The sequence below is a fragment of the Vidua macroura genome, chromosome 7, assembly GCF_024509145.1.
Source record: "Vidua macroura isolate BioBank_ID:100142 chromosome 7, ASM2450914v1, whole genome shotgun sequence".
NCBI lineage: Eukaryota > Metazoa > Chordata > Aves > Passeriformes > Viduidae > Vidua > Vidua macroura.
In genome coordinates, this window is record NC_071577.1 from 16,650,567 (window position 1) to 16,672,149 (window position 21,583).

Here is a 21,583-nt window from a genome sequence, read left to right on the forward strand (position 1 = left end):
GTGTCCCTTGGAAGTTTCCTTCTCTGACCAATAAGTGCACAAGACTTCATGTACTTATATATAAGCCTCAAGATGTTCTCACAGCATCAGGTTGTCAGAGTGAATTGACCCTTGGTGTGGTATTATGAAATAAGATACTCACCTACTCAATGGAATCAATTAGTGTGAATTGACATTGAGGTAATGAAATTCCTGTCAGTAACATATGAACATGTATGACATATGTCCTGAAAAGATACATCTGCACAAAGCTGCAGACTTTTACAGTGCAAGAAATGGCCTGGAGTAATAAAAATACTTAGTTAAATTACAGCAATCATAGTCTTGGATTAAAAGCATATCTAGCCACATAACATGGCAGCAGCCCGCACTGGCCACCAAGGGTGGTCAGAAGGCATCGGAGCTGGGCAGGTGCACACTGGCACACTCAGCCACAGCTCAAGAGCAGAGGCTGGGACAGTGGCTCTCCAGTGTGGCTCCAGTGGGGTTATTCAGGCTGTGCCCTACCCTTTGTCAATATGAACCATGTGACAAGCAGGTAGTGAGGTGAAGCTACACCCACAGAGTGTATTGCTGGATCAGTGCAGCATCTCTGCCTAGCAATACCTGAATTGTTTGCTGAAAGGTTACGTTCTGTTAGATAGAGACTGAGTAAAAATTCATTACTCAGGTCACCTTAGCCATTTTTACAACCACAACTATGGCAAGGCTAATTTATCAGAAAGGCTATTATTTCCTTCTCATATTTCCAGTCTTTGTACCAGTAACACCATGCCCTCAGCTTTCTCAGCTAGTAACCAAGGACCAAATGCTGTAGTTTGGGGATTATTTCTGTTCACTGATTGAACATGGTGTAAAGATGAGCATGAAATATAGACTGTAAGATTTTACTTGTAGCAAAAAAGCAAAACAAAGCCAGGATATTTTAGAAGAAATTGTTTGTATGTAAGAGCACATCCAAGTTAGAAACATCGAGTTACTCATTCCACATAAACTGCACAAGCTTTACAGTGTCAGTAGCAAACAGGGAGTCACCCTGTCCCATCAATGTCCCCTTTTCCAGGCAGTGAATTTGTGGGCACTCAGTTTCCTGAAGAGCTGTGCCTGCACTGTCCTGATGCTGCTCTGTTTCTCTCCCTGGGTTCCCTGCCCTGCTCTGCCCTTTCTTGGGGATGGGGCTCACACACCCCCCTGTCCCCACGGGTTCCCAATCCCCTCTGCACCTGACCCAGCCCCTGTTTCACAGTGTCACACTCTGCCTGGGGCTCTGCTCTTCACCTGGGATGTCTGGCAGCAAAATTCCCCTTCCAGACCAAACACTGCCCCTTCTCACCACTCCCTGGAAATGGTTCATACCCACAATGTGTTCACACTTATCTTTATGCTACTTTAAAGCAGTCTGTCTGAACACTGCTAAAGCCAGCAGGACACAAATTGGTTTTTCTCAAAGGGCTTATATCTTACTGCAGGTAATTTAATACAATTAATGTTGATAAATAAACCCATAATTCCCAACCAGATTGAGCAGCCATACACAAATATAATTTGAACTGTCAGTTCTTTTTAGATGAAGTCACTGTCTCAAAGAATATTTGTAGAATTCTAGATTTTTATAAATTATGGATGAGAATGGGACAATTTTGTGTCATTTTTGTGGTCACATCATATCCATGCTGCTTCATCAGCTACTGTCTTTTAGCTTCTCTCCATCTACACCAAAGCACCAGCTTAAAAAGTTAGTAGGGTCACAAGATTTGAAATAACCAAGTGTTCCTGAATTAAATAACTCCTGGGAAAAAAAATTAAAATATTCAAGTAATTAAGGCAGCTCCCCATCCTATTTAACACTTCTTCCTTCACTCTGCTTCACTGCCCAAGGAAGGGTGTTGACATTTACCAAACTCAGAATTGAAGTTTGGTTGGCAGCTTGAATTCCCTAAAGTCTGAAGGGTTATTTAGTTTTATGATTTGGAGCTGATCCTCTCTCTATCAAAAACACATTTCCAGATTTGCAGAAAGCAGTGAAAGGCACAGATAAAACAGGCTCATTTTCAGTGTTTCAGAACTCAGATCACTTTGAAATAATCATGCAAACAGACCTGGCCAAAGAGGATACAGCCAAATAAAAATGTCTCAGCTAAATTAATTGTTTTCTATTTTCCTTAGCAAAAATGAGAATATCAAAAGAAATATCATAGACTCCTACCACTAAACAGAAAAAAAGGACTATTCTTTTTAATGGTACATTCTGGTTTGCATTTACCAGTTAAATATGTTCAAATTATGTTTCTCTGATATGTGTTCCTCACAATGTTTTTTTCCCAATTCAACTTTTGATTTAAAATACACCAACAAAACAAATAGACAGAAAACATAAAACCCAAACAAACGACAAAAAACAACCAAACAGAAAAAACCTCTCAAATTCATGTCATTAAATCCAGCATCCACTACAGGTCTTTGGCTGAGCTGGGTGCAATGGAAAGCACTTGTGAAGAGCCAAATGAAGCTGGCAGGTCTTCCAGGGCAGCCTCTGCCATGTACAGGGATGGCCCCTACAGTTACAGGAGAACAAGCAGCTGCATCAGGCCAGGGGCAACTCTGGGGCACCTAACAGCAACCTGCCTGTACCAAGGAAAGTTACCCAGCAGATGAAGGTGTCTGGTTGTGAATTGGAAGAGACTATTTTCTGACTGGATATAAGGAAGAAGTTATTCCACTGAGTGTATTTAAGCACTGGTGTGATTTCCCAGTGAAAATGTGATGTGTCTCTTCAAAGAGATTTTCAGTACTGAACAAGACAAAGCACTGAACAACCTTGTTAAACTTGGTGCTACTTCTGCTTTATGCGTCAGGTTGAACTATGGACTTTCCCAAGGTTCCTTGCAACCTAAATGACTATATGATTTTATGAAATTAAAACTCAGTAAATGCATCTTACAGTTTATAACAATGTATTAACATTAACTATGTGGGCTACATATTGATCCACCTGGGAGCTTCAAATGACTCTTTTCTCTGGAAAAGTGATGAAGTGTCTAAATGCACCAGTCAGACTTATTTCAGGAATAAGATTTCTCTTCACTCCTTAAAACAGACTAAATCAATATTTCTGATTTTGGAAAGCATACAAACTCATAATTATATAGTCCACTGTGATTTATATATATATATATATGTGATTTTTATATATATTTATGTGATATTTCTCAAACACATGGGATGAAAATAATGGGATTAAAGTCAGTGAACCTGAAGCATCTCTTGCATGTGACAGATACACCCATGAGATCCCCAAAATCTCACATAGAAATCACACCCTGGTTGTGGCTCAGTGTGTGGAACTGCAACAGAAAAATGTAATTCCTGAGAGGGAGGCACAGAGCTGCTCCTCTGCAGATGAGTCCTGGCTCATCTTCCCTTGGGGGCCTCAGGGGCACACATTGTCTCAGTCACCACCAGTGTGTGGTGCCTGAGGGTGCTGACTACCACTGCAATTAAAAGAATAAGCTCAGCTGCCTGCAGATGTAACAGGTTAAAAAGCCACACTGGGCTAATAAAACCAAGGCCTATACACCCTGTTTCACAAGAAATGCCTTTATTGCTCAGCTAGGCATCTGCTCAATGGGAATAGCATGGACTCCCTACAATTCACAAGATGTTTTGCCAGATGTATCCAGAAACATCTGGTGCTCCTTGGGATGGAATGTGCTCCCTTCTGCTGGTCAGTGCCAGTGGGAGAGTCCAGAGCCTGTCCCTGCCATAAGCACCACAATCCAGCTCTGACAGACACAGGACACAGTCTCAGCTCTGAAAAGCATCAAATGCTTCCGGCTCTTGCCACCTCCAGCAAATCTGAGGACCATCAGAGCCTGCAGGAGCAGCTGTCTGGCAGAAACCGCCTTTGACAGAATCTGAATAATTATTAAAAACTTTTCCTCTCTGTGATTACTTTAAGTTCAACAGAATACAGCTTCACTAGCCTCCATTCTCAGCACTTTCTGCTTCATAGAAGCTTAGAAAAATCCAGTCTGATCATCTTGAAATGTTCATTGTCAGCTACATTGCCAGTACATGCCAGCTACACTGCCCAATTTATTCAAATGCAAGAAATATGTGTCTTGTCTTCTCTCTGCCCCATTTGGAGAAGATATCAGAAATACAGCTGTCATTATTGGTCATGGAGAAACTCAAAACTTACCCCTGCACACACATCTCCTAGGCATTTTAACTTTCTTGATCAAAAATTTGATTCTTTGGCTGGAAAGAAATTAAATCCTACTATATATTTTTTTTCTTTTTTTTTAAACAGCTGAAATATAGGACAGCATATATTCCACACAAGAATAGTAAGAAAACAGTAAGAAAAATGCTATAGTTTCCGAAGAACCTATTTTGAGCTTTCTCTTGTTTCCTCTTTGCATAAATGACCTGTTATCTCTCTCCTTCATCTGTACAATCAGTTCCTGAAACCTTTAATCCATTTTTACTTAATTGAGTGGTTTAGATAAGCTCTACTTGCATACAAGTCAGAGTTCAGTGCTTAAGCTTTCATTAGGAGGTTTTAAAAACCATTAACCCTATCCTTAACCCTACCTGCCTCCCCTTCTCTCTCTACCATTCAGCTCACAAAAAATGATGCTCATTGGTTCCACCTTATCAGCCTCTCTGCCCCCATCATCCATTTCCTTTGATCCAGTTGCCCTTGGATGCAGTCTCAGCTCTCTGGCCAAGTGCCCAGTGGCCTCTCTCGCTCCTTTCCATCTTGCTGATATCTTTGCCTCTGACAATTTTTGCCTTGGTTCTCCTTCCCCCTGGTTCTTCTGTTGTTGTAATGCCTTTCTCCTTGCCATTCTCTGAGTCATTTTCCCTTCTGTCCGAATTAAAACTAGAGTGCATCTTCTGTGCAAGCTCGTGGAAGTCTAAGACAGCACCTCAAAGTGGTCAAAATCGACACTTGATCTGAAGTCCTGTCAAAAACATTCATCTACCATGAACAACACTGTCACTTTTTCCTGATATTTAGGCTTACACATTTCTGATTTCCACTCTTCTCTAGATCTCCATACCCAATTGTCATCTGAGTCTTGCATGTTTTTCCTTGCTTAATGCATCCCATATAGTTTTTTACAATTTATCCAGACTTTGAAACTCTCCTTTTTCTGGGGTCTTCACTACTACCACATCTCCTTCTCCAAGCTTCATAAATGTACCTTTTCTCCTGCCACTACTTTCCCCCTTGAGTTCCTTCCATTGATTCTCTCCAAGGTATTTCAGACTAATGGTGGCTATTTATGCTTTCAAGGAAAATTAAATTTCTTCCTATATTATGGGCATCATCCATACCCATCTCAAATCAGGAAATGATACAGCTTTGCTTCTCAAATTGCTAGGCTTTTAGATTAGCATTTTCATTCCTTCTCCTAAAGTTCTGGAGGGATACAACTATCTGCCTCCATGGCTATATCCAAATCCTCAAAATCTTCGGTTATGGAACTTCAGAAACACCCTGAAAACATTTTTGTTGCCAGTCTGCTGAGACAAAGACTGTTGCTTTCCTCCTAACATTCTTTATCTGTTCCTGGCCTTGATTGCTACACCCTAGCTGGGAATTCCCAGCAACAGCTGGGAAGAACCAGCTTCTGTTAAATGTACGAACAAGGTTGGACCAAATTCCTGGTGTGGGTTCCTGGATGCTTCGTTAACCTCAACTCGATATGACAAGAATTGTGTACAGCAATCGGTGGATGATTGCTGAGTATGAACAAAGAGCCAGACAATGGCCGATGTTTGTATGCAATCGCAAAATACATTTTACACATCTTTCCTTGTGCTTCTTCATGCACACCTAGTAGAATGGCCTTCAGTCTGACAAGCTGGCAGCTATTATTTCATCTGCTGGTGCTCATGTTCAATAATCAAACCAGATCACCTGTGGCAGGAGGTTAATCCTGCTTCCAAGCAGAACTGGCAACAAGAGCCCAGCCTGTGTGTCCCAAGGCAGGCACTCTCTTGGGTGGTCTCTAAGCTACTGGCAGTTCAAAGAATATCAAAAAGTTATCTATGACATGACAGCAATAAAACACAACAAAACACACAGTCCCAGGCCTTGGCAATTCCCATGTGTATGAGTGAGTGAACAGAAAAAACATGAGGGAGGGAAGGCAAAGTAATGATAAAGGGAAGTGGAAAATTTTGCTTTATAAATGATGGTAACTGTGAACAGTCTGCTTGATACAGCCTTTGAAAGTTTTCTAAAATTTGGGTTATTCTTTGTTGAGAAAGACTGAAAACTGATGCACTGTGCAATGGTCTCAAGGGACTCTGAGTGGCCCCCATGCCTGGGAGTTTCTGTTAAGCAAGATTTCACAGAAGCTTGATAACCAACATGCAAGGGTGGCCCTTAGTCCTGTGGCCAATGAGTTTGAGCATAAACAGGTCTTTTCTTTATTACATTTATTATTACATTTATTATTATTTTCTTTATTATCTTGGTCCCACTCTTCCAGAAATAAATGAGATTTTCTCTTGCTATTGTTAAAGAAAGAAGAGTCAACATACGTCACTGATATTAAGTTCCAGTTATAAAGACAAAACACTAACTACTGTTTATTTGCAATGAATTTATCTAAAATACTGTAAATTACTGTTGTATGTGGCTTTAAAGTTTGAGATACGAGATAAACAAGCTGATACAAAAAGTAGGTGCACTAGATAGTCTCAAACTTCTGTTTAGATTAGCCTAGAAAAAGCAAAGTTAGGCTGTCACTCCGTAATTAACCACTGATGTAAATGGTAAATCAACATTCAAACACCAGCAGATATGGGGGACCTCCAACATTTAGAATGAAAAGAATCTGGAGCACCAATGTGGCAGTTTAAACTAGGCTGACATTATAGCAATATATAAATATTAACAAAAAAAAACTCCATGTGTTGTATTATTTTACACCTCAACTCAAATTGAGAGAAAAAAATTCTCATGTGTGTTGTGATTATGAGACCAAGACATTATTCAGCCTTGCAAGTTCATTTACTTTTTTTCCTCTCTCTAATATGCATGACTAAACCAAAACAAATGATCTGAAGCAGTGGCAAATATGATGAGTTTATGTAGGTCACATATCTGATCTGGAGCAGATCAGATCATCAGCATATTCAGCAGGTCACCATGGCCCCATAGAGGTTTGTGAATGATCATTCGGAAACCCAGCAACACAGTATGACTAATTTTCTAAATGTCTGCTGGTTGCTGCTAACTCTTCTCTTAGCTTGAGCCATACAATCCTCAGTTGTCATGGTGAGCCTTGTAAATGACAAATGTTGAGGCTCATTTGAGGCTACTTTCAGTCAAAAGGCTCACTGTTAAACTATCACAATGAAGACTGTATGAGACCAGCAAAAATCATGTTGCAAATATCTGGCTACTTTCCAGTTTGTTCTCTGAGACATCACTTTCTGCTGTCCATTTTTCCCTCTCAGAATGGATTGAAGCAGCGCTGGTTCCTTAAGAGTCGCGTGGAGGAGCTTCTTGCACAGAAGGGCTTTTGTTGTCCCTCCACAGGCTGGCCAGAACATGCACTGGAGAGAAGGGTCAGCTTTGCCACGGCTAAAGGGACTGCATCTCCCACGTACAGTAGCCTAAAGAGTAAACAGAGAGGTTTTTGTTGCCCCAGGCAACTTCTCCTAGTATGGAAACACCTTGTTCTGCTGGTCCTTCCTTCCCTTGCTAGCCCTCACACTGCAGAAGGCAGCCAGTCTTCAAATGAAGAGCAGAAGCTCCTGCAGTCAGCCAGCAAGTGGGTGACTTTACCCTTTGGAAAACCAGAAAATATTTCTTAGCTGATTCTGCGGAGGATGGCTCTTGGACAAATACCTCAAAAACTTGATCAGAAAAACATGCAGAGGTGGCTTCCATGGCAGTAATGAATCCAGGCAGTACTGCAAGGCTCTCCTCCTCATGGCTCCTGCGCTGCTCTGACCAGGCAGCTGGGGCCAGCAATCAGGAGAGGATTTAAGCTTTTCAGCTGACACTTTTCCATCCCAATTTTTCATAGCTAAAAGACAGGCTTAGAACTGCTCTTAAGTGTGCTTGAATTCAACCAATACAGGCAGACCTTCAAAGGTGCTGTGCTTTGACAGGTCCTGGGAAGCTTGTTAAATGGTCAGAATCTCCTCTGAGAAAGCACTTGTCTGGAGGCCAAATCTTGTTGGGCAATGTGTTTATTTGCTGGAATTGCTAAGCCCTGACTTTTAAAATCAGCACCACTTTCAGTCAGGCAGCTGTCTGCCTGAGAGTAGGTCAAAATCATAGGACTGGCAGAATTGTTCCCTTATGTCAAAGGATTACAGTAATTCCACCCAAAAAAAAAGGGCCACATTTTCAAACCTCTAATCAGCTGCTCCATAATAATAGAAGTCAAAAGCTCCGCTACTGTCACAAATTGTGTGTTAGAACTCACTGGCCTTAAAAGTTTGCAAGTAGCATTTTCTAAACACAGCTTCTTTAAATTAAACCATCTTACACTTTCACAGGCAACTTCTGTCATTTTTTGGATTCATGACATGCTTCTCCAGCCTATGTATCCAGTTGGAGCCACTCTGTAGCCTGACTATCTTAAAATAAGCCAGGAGGCTAAAAATGGGAAGTAAGTTTTACAGCTAGAAAATCACATCAGCAAAGACTTGGGAAAGCTGATGCTAAAGACAGCATGAAACAGTGCTCAGTATTTCAGCTACAGAAGGCAAGTCTGTTTAGAGGTAGGGACAAGCCAAATTTTAGTTATGTAAAGTGCTATGTACAAAATAAAACAATTATATCATCCTACCTGCTGTAAATAAATAAGGGAAAAGTTAAGGAGAATTAGATAAATCTTAACTTTTGTAAGAAGTCTTAACTTCTGCATTCTAATATATATGCCATTGTTCCACATCAAATATGCATCAAGTGTAGTGTTAGGTTGAAGGCTGTGCTTTATGCCAGAGGTTCAATTATAAAAATAAGGGTCCTTTCCAGTGAAATCAGTGAGCATTCACAAAAGCAGTCCTCCACTTGTCTCTAGGAACAGATGCTATGTTCACAGCTACTATTCCTTTTACAGAAGATAAAACAAGAGAGTTCTGCTCCCAGTATGGTAAAATATTAAATGGTAACTTCTCTGTGAGGAAGGGAATCAAGTGTCATAGTTTTATTTCCTCTAATCTGTTCTGGCCAAAAGTGGCAACCAAGAACATTTTCCCTTTTATAATATATTTTTTATTTCTTGTGTTCTTAATGAAAAATTTCTGACTGGCTCTCCTGGCCATTTCTCTTACTACAGCACAGTTATGTCTTGTTCCAACTCCTGCGGGTGCTATGCAAACCAGCCTTCAAAGCAAATGCTTAAGCATTTGTAAGGGATTTACCCTCAGCAATTAATTCTTGTGGGAAATGCTGTTTTAAAGAGCCTGAGCTGAAGGAGTCTGAGCTTTTTGGACCTTATGTGGGCTGACACTTGCACCTAGCTGGTCTGCGAGGTAGTTATGGCTGCGCTGTGACAGAAGAGCAGCATGCCATTTTATTCATGCCATATGTTTTAACTGCAAATTAAATTACATCCATTCAAATGGCAATTTTCGTTAAGGTTTAAAAAATATATTGGCTGGCAGAGCTCTTTTTATGGTGGGCAGAAATGAAAAAACCTGTTCAAAAACCTGCAGTGAAGGCAGTGTGCGGTGCTGGCCGAGCCTCGCAGCTGGGAAGGGCTGGGATGGCCAGCCCAGAGCAAGGCACGCTGCTGTTCTGGCAGCACAGCCAGCACAAGCAAAGTGAAAAAGGAAGATGCTGCTTATCTGCACATTTCTGAGCAGTAGGAACAAAGCCTAGCATTTTTTCCTGTGATTTACTTACAGTGATTTGCTCCTAAAAAAAAAAAAAAAGTAATGCACTTGTCTGTGATTCCTTGTCCAGCCAGCAGAGAGACTTCCAGGGCTTGATTTTTCACTGGGCAATCTGTAACAAGCCCAGGGTAGATGCCTGACTTGGTTTAAGCAGGATGGATTCATGCCAGAGCACTTTTAAAAGTGATAGAAGCAGACTTCAATAGTTGAATATTTTCAGTTCCTTGAAGCCAGACAATTTTCATTAGGAAAATACCTCTGAAACTTTGCAGTTCCCTTTAGGAAGAAAAAAAAAATCCACCAAAAAAAAAAAAAAAAAAAAAAAAAAAAAAAAAAAAAAGAAAAAAAAATCCACAAAAAATTAGCAATACCAGAACATTTAGTTTTGCCTAGTTTGTTAAACATAAAAAAAGTAGACATTTTTTGCCAGAGGAAAATTAATTTGATTTTTATACACATTCAAAACACAATGGAAATTAAGGTTTTTTCATTCAAAAATTAACTGAAAATGCTTTACAAAAAGCATTCTAATTCTAATCTCCCCAACTTCATAAGCCATTTCCAAGAAGTTGTATTTTAGTTTTCTTAAGGCATTCTTATCTGACTTCAGTTTTTAGTGGACTGCATTATCCAGCTGCTCACTTTTTCCTGGACAACTGCACTGTGGCTCTGCATTTTTTGGTTTTGACTGACATGGGGATTTTTCTGAGGTCAAGAAACCCAAACAGTTGAGAAAAAACTTATTGCCACATCCTTAGGGGAGAGAATCCTTGAAGAAGAAGAGGAGGCTGTGATACTGAGAAGCAGAAGCCTGGGTTATGTGATGGAGTGAATGAAGTTCTGTGTGCAATGACTGAACAGCTTTTGCTTCTTCTGTTTCACCCCCAGGTCTGGCAAGACACCCCCAGCATTCTGTTCAGTTTATATTTTGGATCCATATTTTCTGGTTTTGTTATTCTTTTTGTAGTTATTATTTCTTTCCATGATCTTGGGCAGATATAGAAAAAAAAATTAGTTAATGTCAGATGTAAATTTCTTGCTGAATACTCTGTGCAGCCTGAGATTTTTAGGGTTAGGATGAAAATATTTTCAGTGAGTTTTCAAAATGAAGACAGGAGCAAAATCTTTGCTGGTCATCCAAAATTCCAGGGTGGTGTTTCTCTGCTATACTTGCATGTACTGCGTGGCTTTCACTTTTAATTAATCCTGTCTCTTTCTTTTGTCAGAAGTCTGTAAGCTTCTCTGTTAATTTGCTGATTAATTCCCTACTGAGTTATAATTATAATCTTCTTTGTGATCTTTCCTATGATTACAAAGAAGATAGGATTTTGGCATCAGCATAACCTTACATCAATAATATTGTAAATGTTGAAAATAGTTCTTCTTTTAACATATTTTATAAGCAACTTCAAAATTAGAAAAACCTTGTATGATTAAACAAGTGATTAATAGGCCAGTGTTTTGCGTATTATCCCCACTGCAGTTGTTTCATGAGTGGCATATAAATAATAGGCCATTACTATTTTCTTCATATTGCCCTAACAAGCCCTAATTTTTGCTTCTGAGACATTTCCCTAGGACACAGTATCACCCATCCAAACTGACCCTAGAGAGCTGTCTCACTTAGAGGAGCAGGGAATGTACTTCCACAAAAGATGTTACCCATTGGACTGAAAGGTGAAACTTGGATTTGGGCAGCTGTGGGATGATGTTCTCACTGTGTTGTCATTTCCATGTTGTGAAAGGTTTAGTCTGTGCCAATCAGCTCTCACCCAGAACGTTCCCAGCTGGGTGTAGGCACCTGTGATCGTTTCCACTGGGCCTCTTGGATGACTCTCCTGACCTGGGAGCGTAAAAGGGAGCAGCATTGCTTTGCTGCAAGGAACAATTTTAACAGAGTAAGGGTACAAATCCCTTGAATCAAGGGAGACAAACTGGATTGTAGCGATTTATGGTGTTTTGCACAGTAATACAGGTAGGTTTTCACATCCTTAAAACAAATGCAAGCCAATTTAGTACATAACGTTTATGCACAACCAGGGCACTTTGATACAGAAATTCAGCAAAATCAAATTCCTAGCTTAGACTTCAGAAGGTGTCTGGCACAGTGTCTCTGATCTTTTGGGAGAGGAGAAAAGAGAACAGTTAAAGCTTTAGTTTGACATCTCTAGTAATATTTTAAATTTGAAATGTTTTCATTTTAACTTGTTCAGCTTATAGGTAACTGAAACCCCACCAAATTATTATATTTAAGTATTTTTGATTGTTGGAAAATTAAAACCCAGTGTTAAGAAATACATTATTCAACATAAAATGCAGTCACCACAAATTATTTGCATTGCAGCATAAAACCAGTCTCACCTTGCAGTTGCCGCGAGCAGCACAACATTGGGACAAAATCTTTGGTGGCTCTTTATTGTGTGAGTGACTTGAACTTGTGATAAACCTACCTCTTCTGGTTTGCCTAAGGCATCAAAATACCCCAGAGCCAGCATCCAGTACAACCAGAAGGCAATTATGCCATAGAAACTCACTACCTGACACTCAAAATTGTCAGAGCCTGAAAACAAGTAAAGCTCTCAATTTTTCTGGGAAGCACAGCAAGAAATCACTTTATTCAATTTAATCTGGGAAAATACAGACAAAATACAAAAAGGTAGACTGTCCTTTATAGGTTTAGACACATTCACATCACAGTCACAGATTATTTAAAAATTAGTTTTTACCCTTCTTATTTTAGCTCTTGGTAAGAGTGAGTTGAAATAAAAGTCAGGCTCTAACCACTCATGGGATGTGGGGAATACTGCTGGAATGCAGGTGAAATGTAGTAATAACCTCATAGATTTTAAGTCGAAATTAGTCAGATTTAATATAATTCTACTCCTTGTAACTGTTCTTTCCATTCAACAGTGGAGCTGCACTAGGAGTCACCAGAGGGAGCCTGCATGCCAAAAATCCCACTGTTTTTTTTAAAAATTCTTTACTTTCAGATTGCAAGGGAATTGAAACCTGAATTTACATAATTTCTTCTCTTTGCTTAAAAGAAAAGAAAGAAAAAAAAAAAAAAAAAAAAAAAAGAGAGATGCTGCATCCCTTTGCCCCTGCAGGAGATGGCCAGCCCCTGGGTACTCGGCTGCTGAGAGAGGCAGCCCCTGGCCCTGCTGCTCTCTGGCCCTGCTGCTCTCTGGCCCTGCTGCTCTCTGGCCGTGTCTCTGCTTTCCCAGCTCTCCCTTTCACTGGCCTCTCCCGCCTTGAGGCTCATGGCCTCGCAGTCCCAGCTGAGCTGGAGAGGTGCCTGTGGGTGTCCTGCACCTCTCCAGCTGCTCTCCAGGGACAGGTGCAGCCACGGTGTGCCCTGTGTCCCTGTCACCTGGAAAGATGCCATTGCAGGGAGTAGCCCACAAACCTGCACCGTTCCCAGGGTTTACCAGATGTGTGTGCACATTTACTGCTTGCTGTGTGCCAGCATACACAGCAATGGTGCACCCTGAGCTGGGAGAACCACAGCAAACACTTCAGGAGAGTGTTTTTCTTCTGAGCAGTCACCAGATCCCACAACTCCTTTAATTGCATTGTTAGAAATAGTTACTCTGTAAATTGCTCAGAGCCTGCTAATCATCTCTCCTGGCTATAAAAGATCCGTGGAATAACACTGGTTGTTCTCAGGTTGTGTGAGAGCTGAAGTATGCTCCCTCCTTCCGTTTCAAGAAAAACTAGCAGCTACATCAGATGAGAGCTTTTAAAAAACATCCTGCTGGCCTGTGCAGCTCACAGGAAAAGGAATCCCTTTTCAGATCCATATGCTAGCTGCAGTATTTCCTGTGTTTTTCTGGTCACAGTCACACACATAATTCATGTGAGTGCTCAGTCCTAGCTTCAGGCCTGAAAGGATGTGGTTGAAAACTTCAGGCTGCTCGTGTTCTTGTCTCCATGCCAAAGCTCTGGAGGATGGTTTTGGGAACTCTGTGTTCTTGCTATACTGGGCAATGTTGCATCTCAAGGGGTGAAGGAAGGGAGAAATTATGGAGGGGAGAAGAACCACATGGCCTTCTGCAGAAAATTTTTGGGTTATGATAAATTCAAATAGGCATCCACTTCAAAAGGGAAAAAAAAAATCAAATACTAAAAACCCAGAAGTATCCCCACCACAAGAAATCCAGCACAGATGGTCCCTGAAAATCAGAAGCATGGTTTCTCTATGTTTCTCTTAGCTTAACCACAGAAATAAGGACCATGTTGTTCAGAAACAGAGATATCACAAAGCTAATGTGCTGCTGGGACCTTGACTCAGGTCAGGATGAAACCTGAAGTAAAAGAGCTAATGGTAAGCTACTGTCCCTGGAAGAGCAGCTTGTGTCCAGGAGCCACTCTCATGGAAATCATTGCCCTGATCCCAGGAGGCTGTCAGAGCAGGTGGTGAGAGCTTGGCTGATGGCTGTGAGCCTGCACCTACTTGTACATGCTCATAAAGGCCAGCACAGCTGATGGAATTGTAGCTGGGAGGCTGTGGGATGATTTTGCTGTGTCAGGCTAATGCCACTGCTCAGTGCACAGTGGTGCCTTTCATGTTATACAAATTCACTATTAACCTTGAGCTTGCCTGCAGTCATTCTGTCTTTTGAAAGCTTTGCCTTTTGGGGGTGGGGATTTTTATATATGAAATTTGACTACATGGAGAGGAGACATTAATAGACAAAGAGGGACTGTAGAAATATGCAGTTAGGTACAAATGCAGGGAAGGCTTTTCTTTTTAGAGTAAATGAAATGAGACAACAGCCCAGATACTATGGAGACTTTTTAGAAATACACTACTTAGAGAGGTACCTCTGTATGTATATACTGCATCTACCTCCAGAACACCCCAATATAGACTGAGCAAGCTCCCCCACTGCTCCCCAGCCATGACCCCTGGCAATGCTGCAGGAGGAGCGTGCTCAGAGCCAAGGGGAGTGAGGCCCTGGCAGATGCACTTGCCCTCACTATATGCACAATCCTGCCCTGCCTGTCTGGGAGATGTCAAACACTGAACAGGAGCAGCAATGTCTAATCTAGGTCTTCATTCTGCCATCTTGCTTGGGATCAAATTCCAGATTTACAATGCTTTAGATGAAACAGAGGGGCAATTATTATTTATTACAGTAGGGCTGGCTGGAGTCAGTGTCTGCCATGTGGCTTGGTTGTTAACCTCCAGCATAGAACATACAGCAAGGAAATAAAATTTAATGCCCTGTCAAATGGCTGACTTCATAAGAATCTTATGTCTTTTCCTATAAAAATATTATCTTTTCTTCAAAAGCTGCTTCAATTCAAAACACAACGCTGCCAAAGTCTTTGTAATTTCACTATAAATACATCTTGTAAAAAAAGTAACCAGAACAACACATGCTGCCCTTCCCGGGATTTCTACATTTTAAAATAAGTACTATGTCTCCCATATTTTTATTCTATAGTATTTTATGTTGCTAGGTCTTAAAAGGTTGACTTTTTAATGTTGTCTGTTACTGCTTAGAAACAGTAGGATGTTTACACTGCCCTGCATTTAATACAACAATGCTTAATAACACTATTTACAAGTCACGAATGCTGTTTCACAGCATTTTTCTAAGATTAGCTTCTATCATAAAAATTAAGTTGTACCTTTAGATGGAGGTCTGTTTAGCATTCATTGCACAAGATTAGAAGGAACTATCAGATATGTGGATTTCATGCTGAGCCAAATGAGGCCAGCAGAAATACTCCCCCAGACTTTGGTCTGTGTTGGACCTCACGTGGTAATTTAGGGACTGACATTAGTGCTCAACACAGCCCTTTCTTCTTCACTCCAGGTAATAGTGGCAGATGACAAGTTATAACACAAACATACCCGTTTTTCTGTGGAACAGATGTCAAGCTTAGTCTCCACTGGACACCTTGGTCTCTTTATAGGTACTGCAATATTTATTGCAGCCAAGGCCAGAGCCATTTTGAAGTAGGAGCCGCCAGCTGTGTGAAATGAAATGTATTCAAAGCTGCCAACAGTAAGAAATTAAATACAGACTACAGCAGTGTCTGCCAATGTGTTGGGCAGTACCATAACAGTGGCAGCCAACTGAACTTGAGATGGCAGCAATCTGATGTATCCCTGTCTCCAACTCAGTGATTCATTAATTAATTTAGCTTTTCTTTTTTTCTTAATTGTATCTACTGTCATCATCCTACTGTTCAAGTCTGAGGAAGGAGAGAGGAGGGAGGAAAGAGACCAGGCACTAGAAGGTAACATCTTGGTAAAGATAGCCAGGAAATCCATTCAAGGCCATTCTGCATCAAGTGGCGTGGTTGTATCGAGGTGCACTGACTAAGATGTGGATAAGAATGGTATATAAATGATGAGAACAAGTAGTTTGGGAAACAAAGCTGCACCTCTTGTGACCAAATTAGGGACAAGGGAAAAACACAATGATACAAAACTGCAGCATAAATCTTCTTTTCCCAGTTCTTCAGAAGGTCCAGACAGCTGTGGGCCTTCCACCCAGGAAATGAAATGCATTGATGGCATTTTGTCACATCACAACACATGAACAAACAAGAGCAGTGCACATGAAGAACGACGCAGAGCTTAGCCTTCTGTTACCCAAGAAACAACTTACTGAGACAGATTTTCAACTTAAAAGGAATGTGGTGAAGAACTGCTACTACCAGGCTAAAGAAGAGATGTTTCTCCAGGGACATGGCAGCTCTACTAAGGCAAGAGGAAGATTCCTGCCCAGCCTCAAGAATTGCTCCAACCACTGGACATTACCTGTTTTTGTGCAGTAGTCTTAGCCCCCTGCCCAGTAGTTATCACAGCCATTTACCTTACTGGAAAAGGAAGGAGGTCCAAAATACCACTCAGGACTGAGAAGATAATTGAAAACCATCTCCTATTTTGGCCACATGGCTGATGTGGCCACATGGCACAATCATCTTTGAAAAAGGATCATCATTGGAGAGATTGGAAAAATGTAACAGGCTGAGTCAAAGTGACTCACTCACATAAGAAAAGTTTGACTGATCACCAGCTCAATTTGTGAATTTTCACAAGCCTGGCCTTGACGTTTAGAAGACTGTGTAAGATGTCTGATGTTACGGCTAACATTAATTTCCTAAAAATTATATTTAAACCCATGTATGAAGCAGAAGCAAAAAAAAACACATGGTATTTTTCTTTCTAGAATAGTGGGATGTTTCATTTTCTTACACTGATGTGTTTAGTTAAGACTGCAGAGTTTGCCATGTAAGAAGACAGCCTGTAAAATGATACAAGTTTTTGTAGTGACTGCTAAAGCCTTAGAAATTTCATTCCTGTGCCACTTGAAGTAAATTTAGCCTGAGATTTTTTTTCCACAATGATTCTCATGGGCTCCAAACTCATGCTAACAATAATCTTTAATGTCTCCAGACTCTACCCTTGTTCATTGTTAACCTTCAGTCACAAAGTAATGAGATGCATCAGACATCGTCAAGCTGGCCTAAGGGGTTACAAATTTGGATGAGGGCCACATACTGTACTAATTGCTTCTAATAAATTACATATTTCAGGAGGGACATCATGATTTTAATCATTTATTCTGCATGTTGTTTCCTTTGGAGAGAAGAACAAGCAGGCACTAAACAAGCAGAGCATCTGAAATTCATGGCAGAAGCTAGAAAGAGCTCATTTAATATCAACCATCATTGTAAATACTAGAATTATGCATGTATCAAATCCCTGGGTCTGAACACTTTGGGAAAAGCCAGTGAGTTCTGGTTGTTTTAATGACTCAAACCAAAATAATGTCTTTGAATGTTCCTTAGATTTATAACAGCTCTGATTTAATCCCATTTCAAATCTTGTAGCTGGGGCCTAGCTCAGGAAAAAGCCTTTGTTTTTATGCAAAGAAAAATACATTAGGAGGGGAATTTAAAGCATTTATTTCCCAAAAGGCTGAGAGGAGAAACAGTCAAATGTATCTCTTACTTGTGTGGGGAATAACTAGTTATGATTTGATGGCTCCTCATTGCAAAGGTGGTCCAGTGAACACAGACAGCCACAATAACTTTCTGTAAAGCCTGCTGAAATTAGCAGGATCTTAATCTGATCTAAACAGCCTCTTGCAGAGTGAACTAAGATGAGTGAAGTTTTCCTATTTCCCTGGCCTCCAGCACATCCAGGCTAGTAGACTCACTGCTGATGAAATCCTCAAATCACTTGGGAACGTGCACTTCCTTCACAGGGGGAGACCTTGATGGTGCTTAAATAGCCACTAGTATTAATAGCAATAGCTGGTAGATAATGTGGGGATTTGGGACCTCTAGGGAGCAATGCAGGTTTGGGAACAGCTCAGGCTGTCTTCTGTTAGTCTTTGTAAACCTTGCTTCCTGCCACTGCTGTCTGCATTTCCTTCCAAGGATGAGCTGAGCTACCAAACAAAACATGACTACCTAGGTGAAAGGAAACTTGCCTCAGCACGAAGTATGCCCTGGCATGGAAAGCTGCAGCTGCAGCTCTGAGACTCAAATGTGCTCTTTTGATTTTCAAGGGGCAATGAAACACCAAGGAAACCCCATTACCTGGGGTAAGTGCAATCCACTTCTGCCTTGGCAGTGTAAGATGCCTTCACTTGGTCCCTCTTTATCTGGAGGGTTTATCATCCCATTTTAGACTTCTCTGGCAAGTGTGAGGGTAAAAAATGAGACTCCAGCAAGACTTCCAGAGGCTCCTCTAGCCCACCAAGCAGAATAATGAAGATATTTCTGAAGATGCTGTTTGTGTTTGATGGATGGATGGACCTTTGTGCTAAAACAGCTGGACATGTACTTTGGAAAAGGATCAAAGGATTCTTCTTGGTTTTGTCATAAAGAACAAGAAGCAGATTAGTAAATAGGAAAAAAAAGGCCTTACACATTGAGAACTGGCTGGAAAAGATTGCCCAAGGCAAAACTGGTGACTATTCAAATTACAAAACATTCCTGTGGTTGTTTTTATGGTATTTTTCATAGGGAGGTTCAAGCTAACCTTCACATATGAAGAAGACCTTAAAGGAGAAAATTTGAAGTTCAGGCATAAAAGCCCATGAATAACAGAAGAAAAAGTGACACAAAGAGAGGAACTGGAGGCGATGCTGGGGGAGGGGAACTGGAGGGGAACTGAGGATGAAATCCTCAGTTAAGATTGCTGCTAAACATACAAAAAAACTGTGACAAGAGGTGAATCATAACAAACAGAAAATACGATGGATTCATTTGGTGCAGTACTCAGATACTGACTTTTGCCAACATTGCATGCTACGTACCAGCATGGAATTAAACACTAGTGTGGCAGGTTATGAAAGAAATATCTATGAAAGCAAAATGGAAAACCTCTTTGACATCCATTAGGTTTGGTAATATAATACTAAGAAGCACACCATGCTCAGCTGTTATCTGGTTGGCCAGCTGAGTCCCTCTCCAGATTACACTTAAATCAATAGCTCTCACATTGATTTTTCCAGCACACTGTATTCCAGTAAAAAGAACAATGCTCTGTGATGAGTCAGCTATTTGCTCTGTCTGTAGGAACTCTGGTGTGTTTTTGTTTAGGAAAATAAAGCAGGAGCCAAAGTACACACAGTTATGCAGTAATAAGAACCTGCCTGTTGCACCAGGTTTGCTACAGCTTGCTGCAGCAGCCACAGCCCAGCCTTGAGGTAGAGGAAACTTCCGTAATGATGAAACTGAAATATTTGGCCATGGTCTTAGACAGCTCATGATGTTGAATTTTAGTTTAATAAGTGCAATGGCAGAGGGAAAAAAATATGCCCCCATATATATAAAAGAACAGAATCACAGAATCATAGAATGGTTTGGGTTGGAAAAGACATTAAAGATCATCTCATTCCAGCCTGCGTCCCATGGACAGGGACACTGCCCATTAGAGCAGGTTTCTCAGAGGCCCATCCAACCTGGCCTTGGACACTTCCAGGGATGGAAGTCACAGCTTCTCTGGGCAATGTGAACCCCTTATCTCGGCTATTTAACTAAGAGGCTGATCTCCATATATTTAGCATGATAGGTAAAACCTCAGCAGTACTGCTTTTTTTGCATATATTTTCATGTATTCAGATATTTCATGTAACATGTACTATAGTTCTGGTGTGGTAACCAGTCATCACCATTGTCTGATGTTGCTCTGCTCTTTTCAACCATGCCAACAATTTCCCATTTTAGATGGGTTCCTATAACCACAATGTGCACATTAATTTCCTCTTTTTCTCTCCTGCCTTGCCATCAATACAGAAACCAGCAACCTTTCTCTCACACAGTTTTGTAACTATTTCAAGAAACTTACAAAAAACTTTTAGAAAACTATTTTCAGCTACTTGGAGATTTGGAGTCAGGTTGAAGTACAACTCTGCCCATGGTTTCTCTAGATCCCTTTCTGCTGCAGGCAAAGAGCAAAGCTCCTGCCATGGCCCCTTGTCTTTCCCACAGCCCTCTGCACACAGCTGCTGTCTCAGCTTCCAGGCCCAGTTCCACTGCCTGAAAGCTTGGCTTATTTCTGGGAACTTTGAGTTAACAGCAGCTACAAACTACTAAAATGCCACAGAAGTTAACAAATGAAAATATTTGGTCCTCTTCTCCACTCCATTTATTATCTCTAGCTTTAAATGTAAGGTACCAGATTATAGTCTATCCCAGCTTCCATTATTAACAGCCTCAGAGGGTATGGAGCAGACAAGGAGATGTAAAAAATGTTATTTTTTTACTTTACTGTGTGTCAAATACCATATTATGAATATACTGGGGGAAAAGCAGTGCACAGGAAATATGTATGTATATATGCTCAAAGTTGAGGAGGACTGTGCAACTGTGAAGCCTGTTATTCTGAAAATACTGTTGAATAGTGTTATCTTCAACTGCTTTAAAACTAGACTAATTTAAATCATTACAAAAACTCTGTATTTCTCAGTAGAAAAAGCTTTGTGTATTGCATAGCACTGTGTATTTCACATCACTATATATTTGCCTCACAATCTCTCAGTCCAAACAAAAAAAAAAAATCATGTTTTCATACCAGTGAAAAGGAAGAATAATGAATTTTCCACCAGGTCATTTTTAAATTAAAAAGATCATATTTATGACAGTAACAGTGTGGTAAATCTGGAGCAATCCAGCCTGTTTACAGGAAGGGTTATCAACTTCCAAGTGCCTACTTGTGTATCTGGGACTATGGTGTAATTTAGGATGCTAAGGCATGCAGTTCTAGAGAGGAGCTATGAGGACCTGTTTTACACTGCATTTACACAGTATTTAGCTTAGGCATGTACAGCAAAATCATACAGCACTGAGATCAATAGGTATTGTTATCCATGCAAAGCATTTTCCTACCAGAAAAAATATTGAAATTGGATGTCATAAGATTATTTCTAATATTCAGCACACAAACTTCAGCCTATTTTGGCAAACAGAGTCTTGTGTGGCAGCTGAGTGATATTTTATTTGAGGACAAGTATTAGAGAACTGCAGCTACAGAATGAGATACATACAGCTGTCTGATATGGTAGATTACCTCATGACAGCAGCAGTATTTCACACAACTAATCAGATATCCCACCTTTTCTGCCAGGTAATAAACTGTGTTAAGCAGACAAATGGAAATTTACTTATTCATTATCTATCAAGAGACACCTGGCAGGATGGCCTTTAGACTGCAGTCTGAAAATAATCC

General features: G+C 40.6%; 1 protein-coding gene across 1 annotated transcript in view; it reads right to left on the reverse strand.

Annotated features, from left to right (window-relative positions):
- The window catches only part of PPP1R1C (protein phosphatase 1 regulatory inhibitor subunit 1C), a 48,142-nt gene that overhangs the window by 2,545 nt on the left and 24,014 nt on the right, over positions 1–21,583 (reverse strand).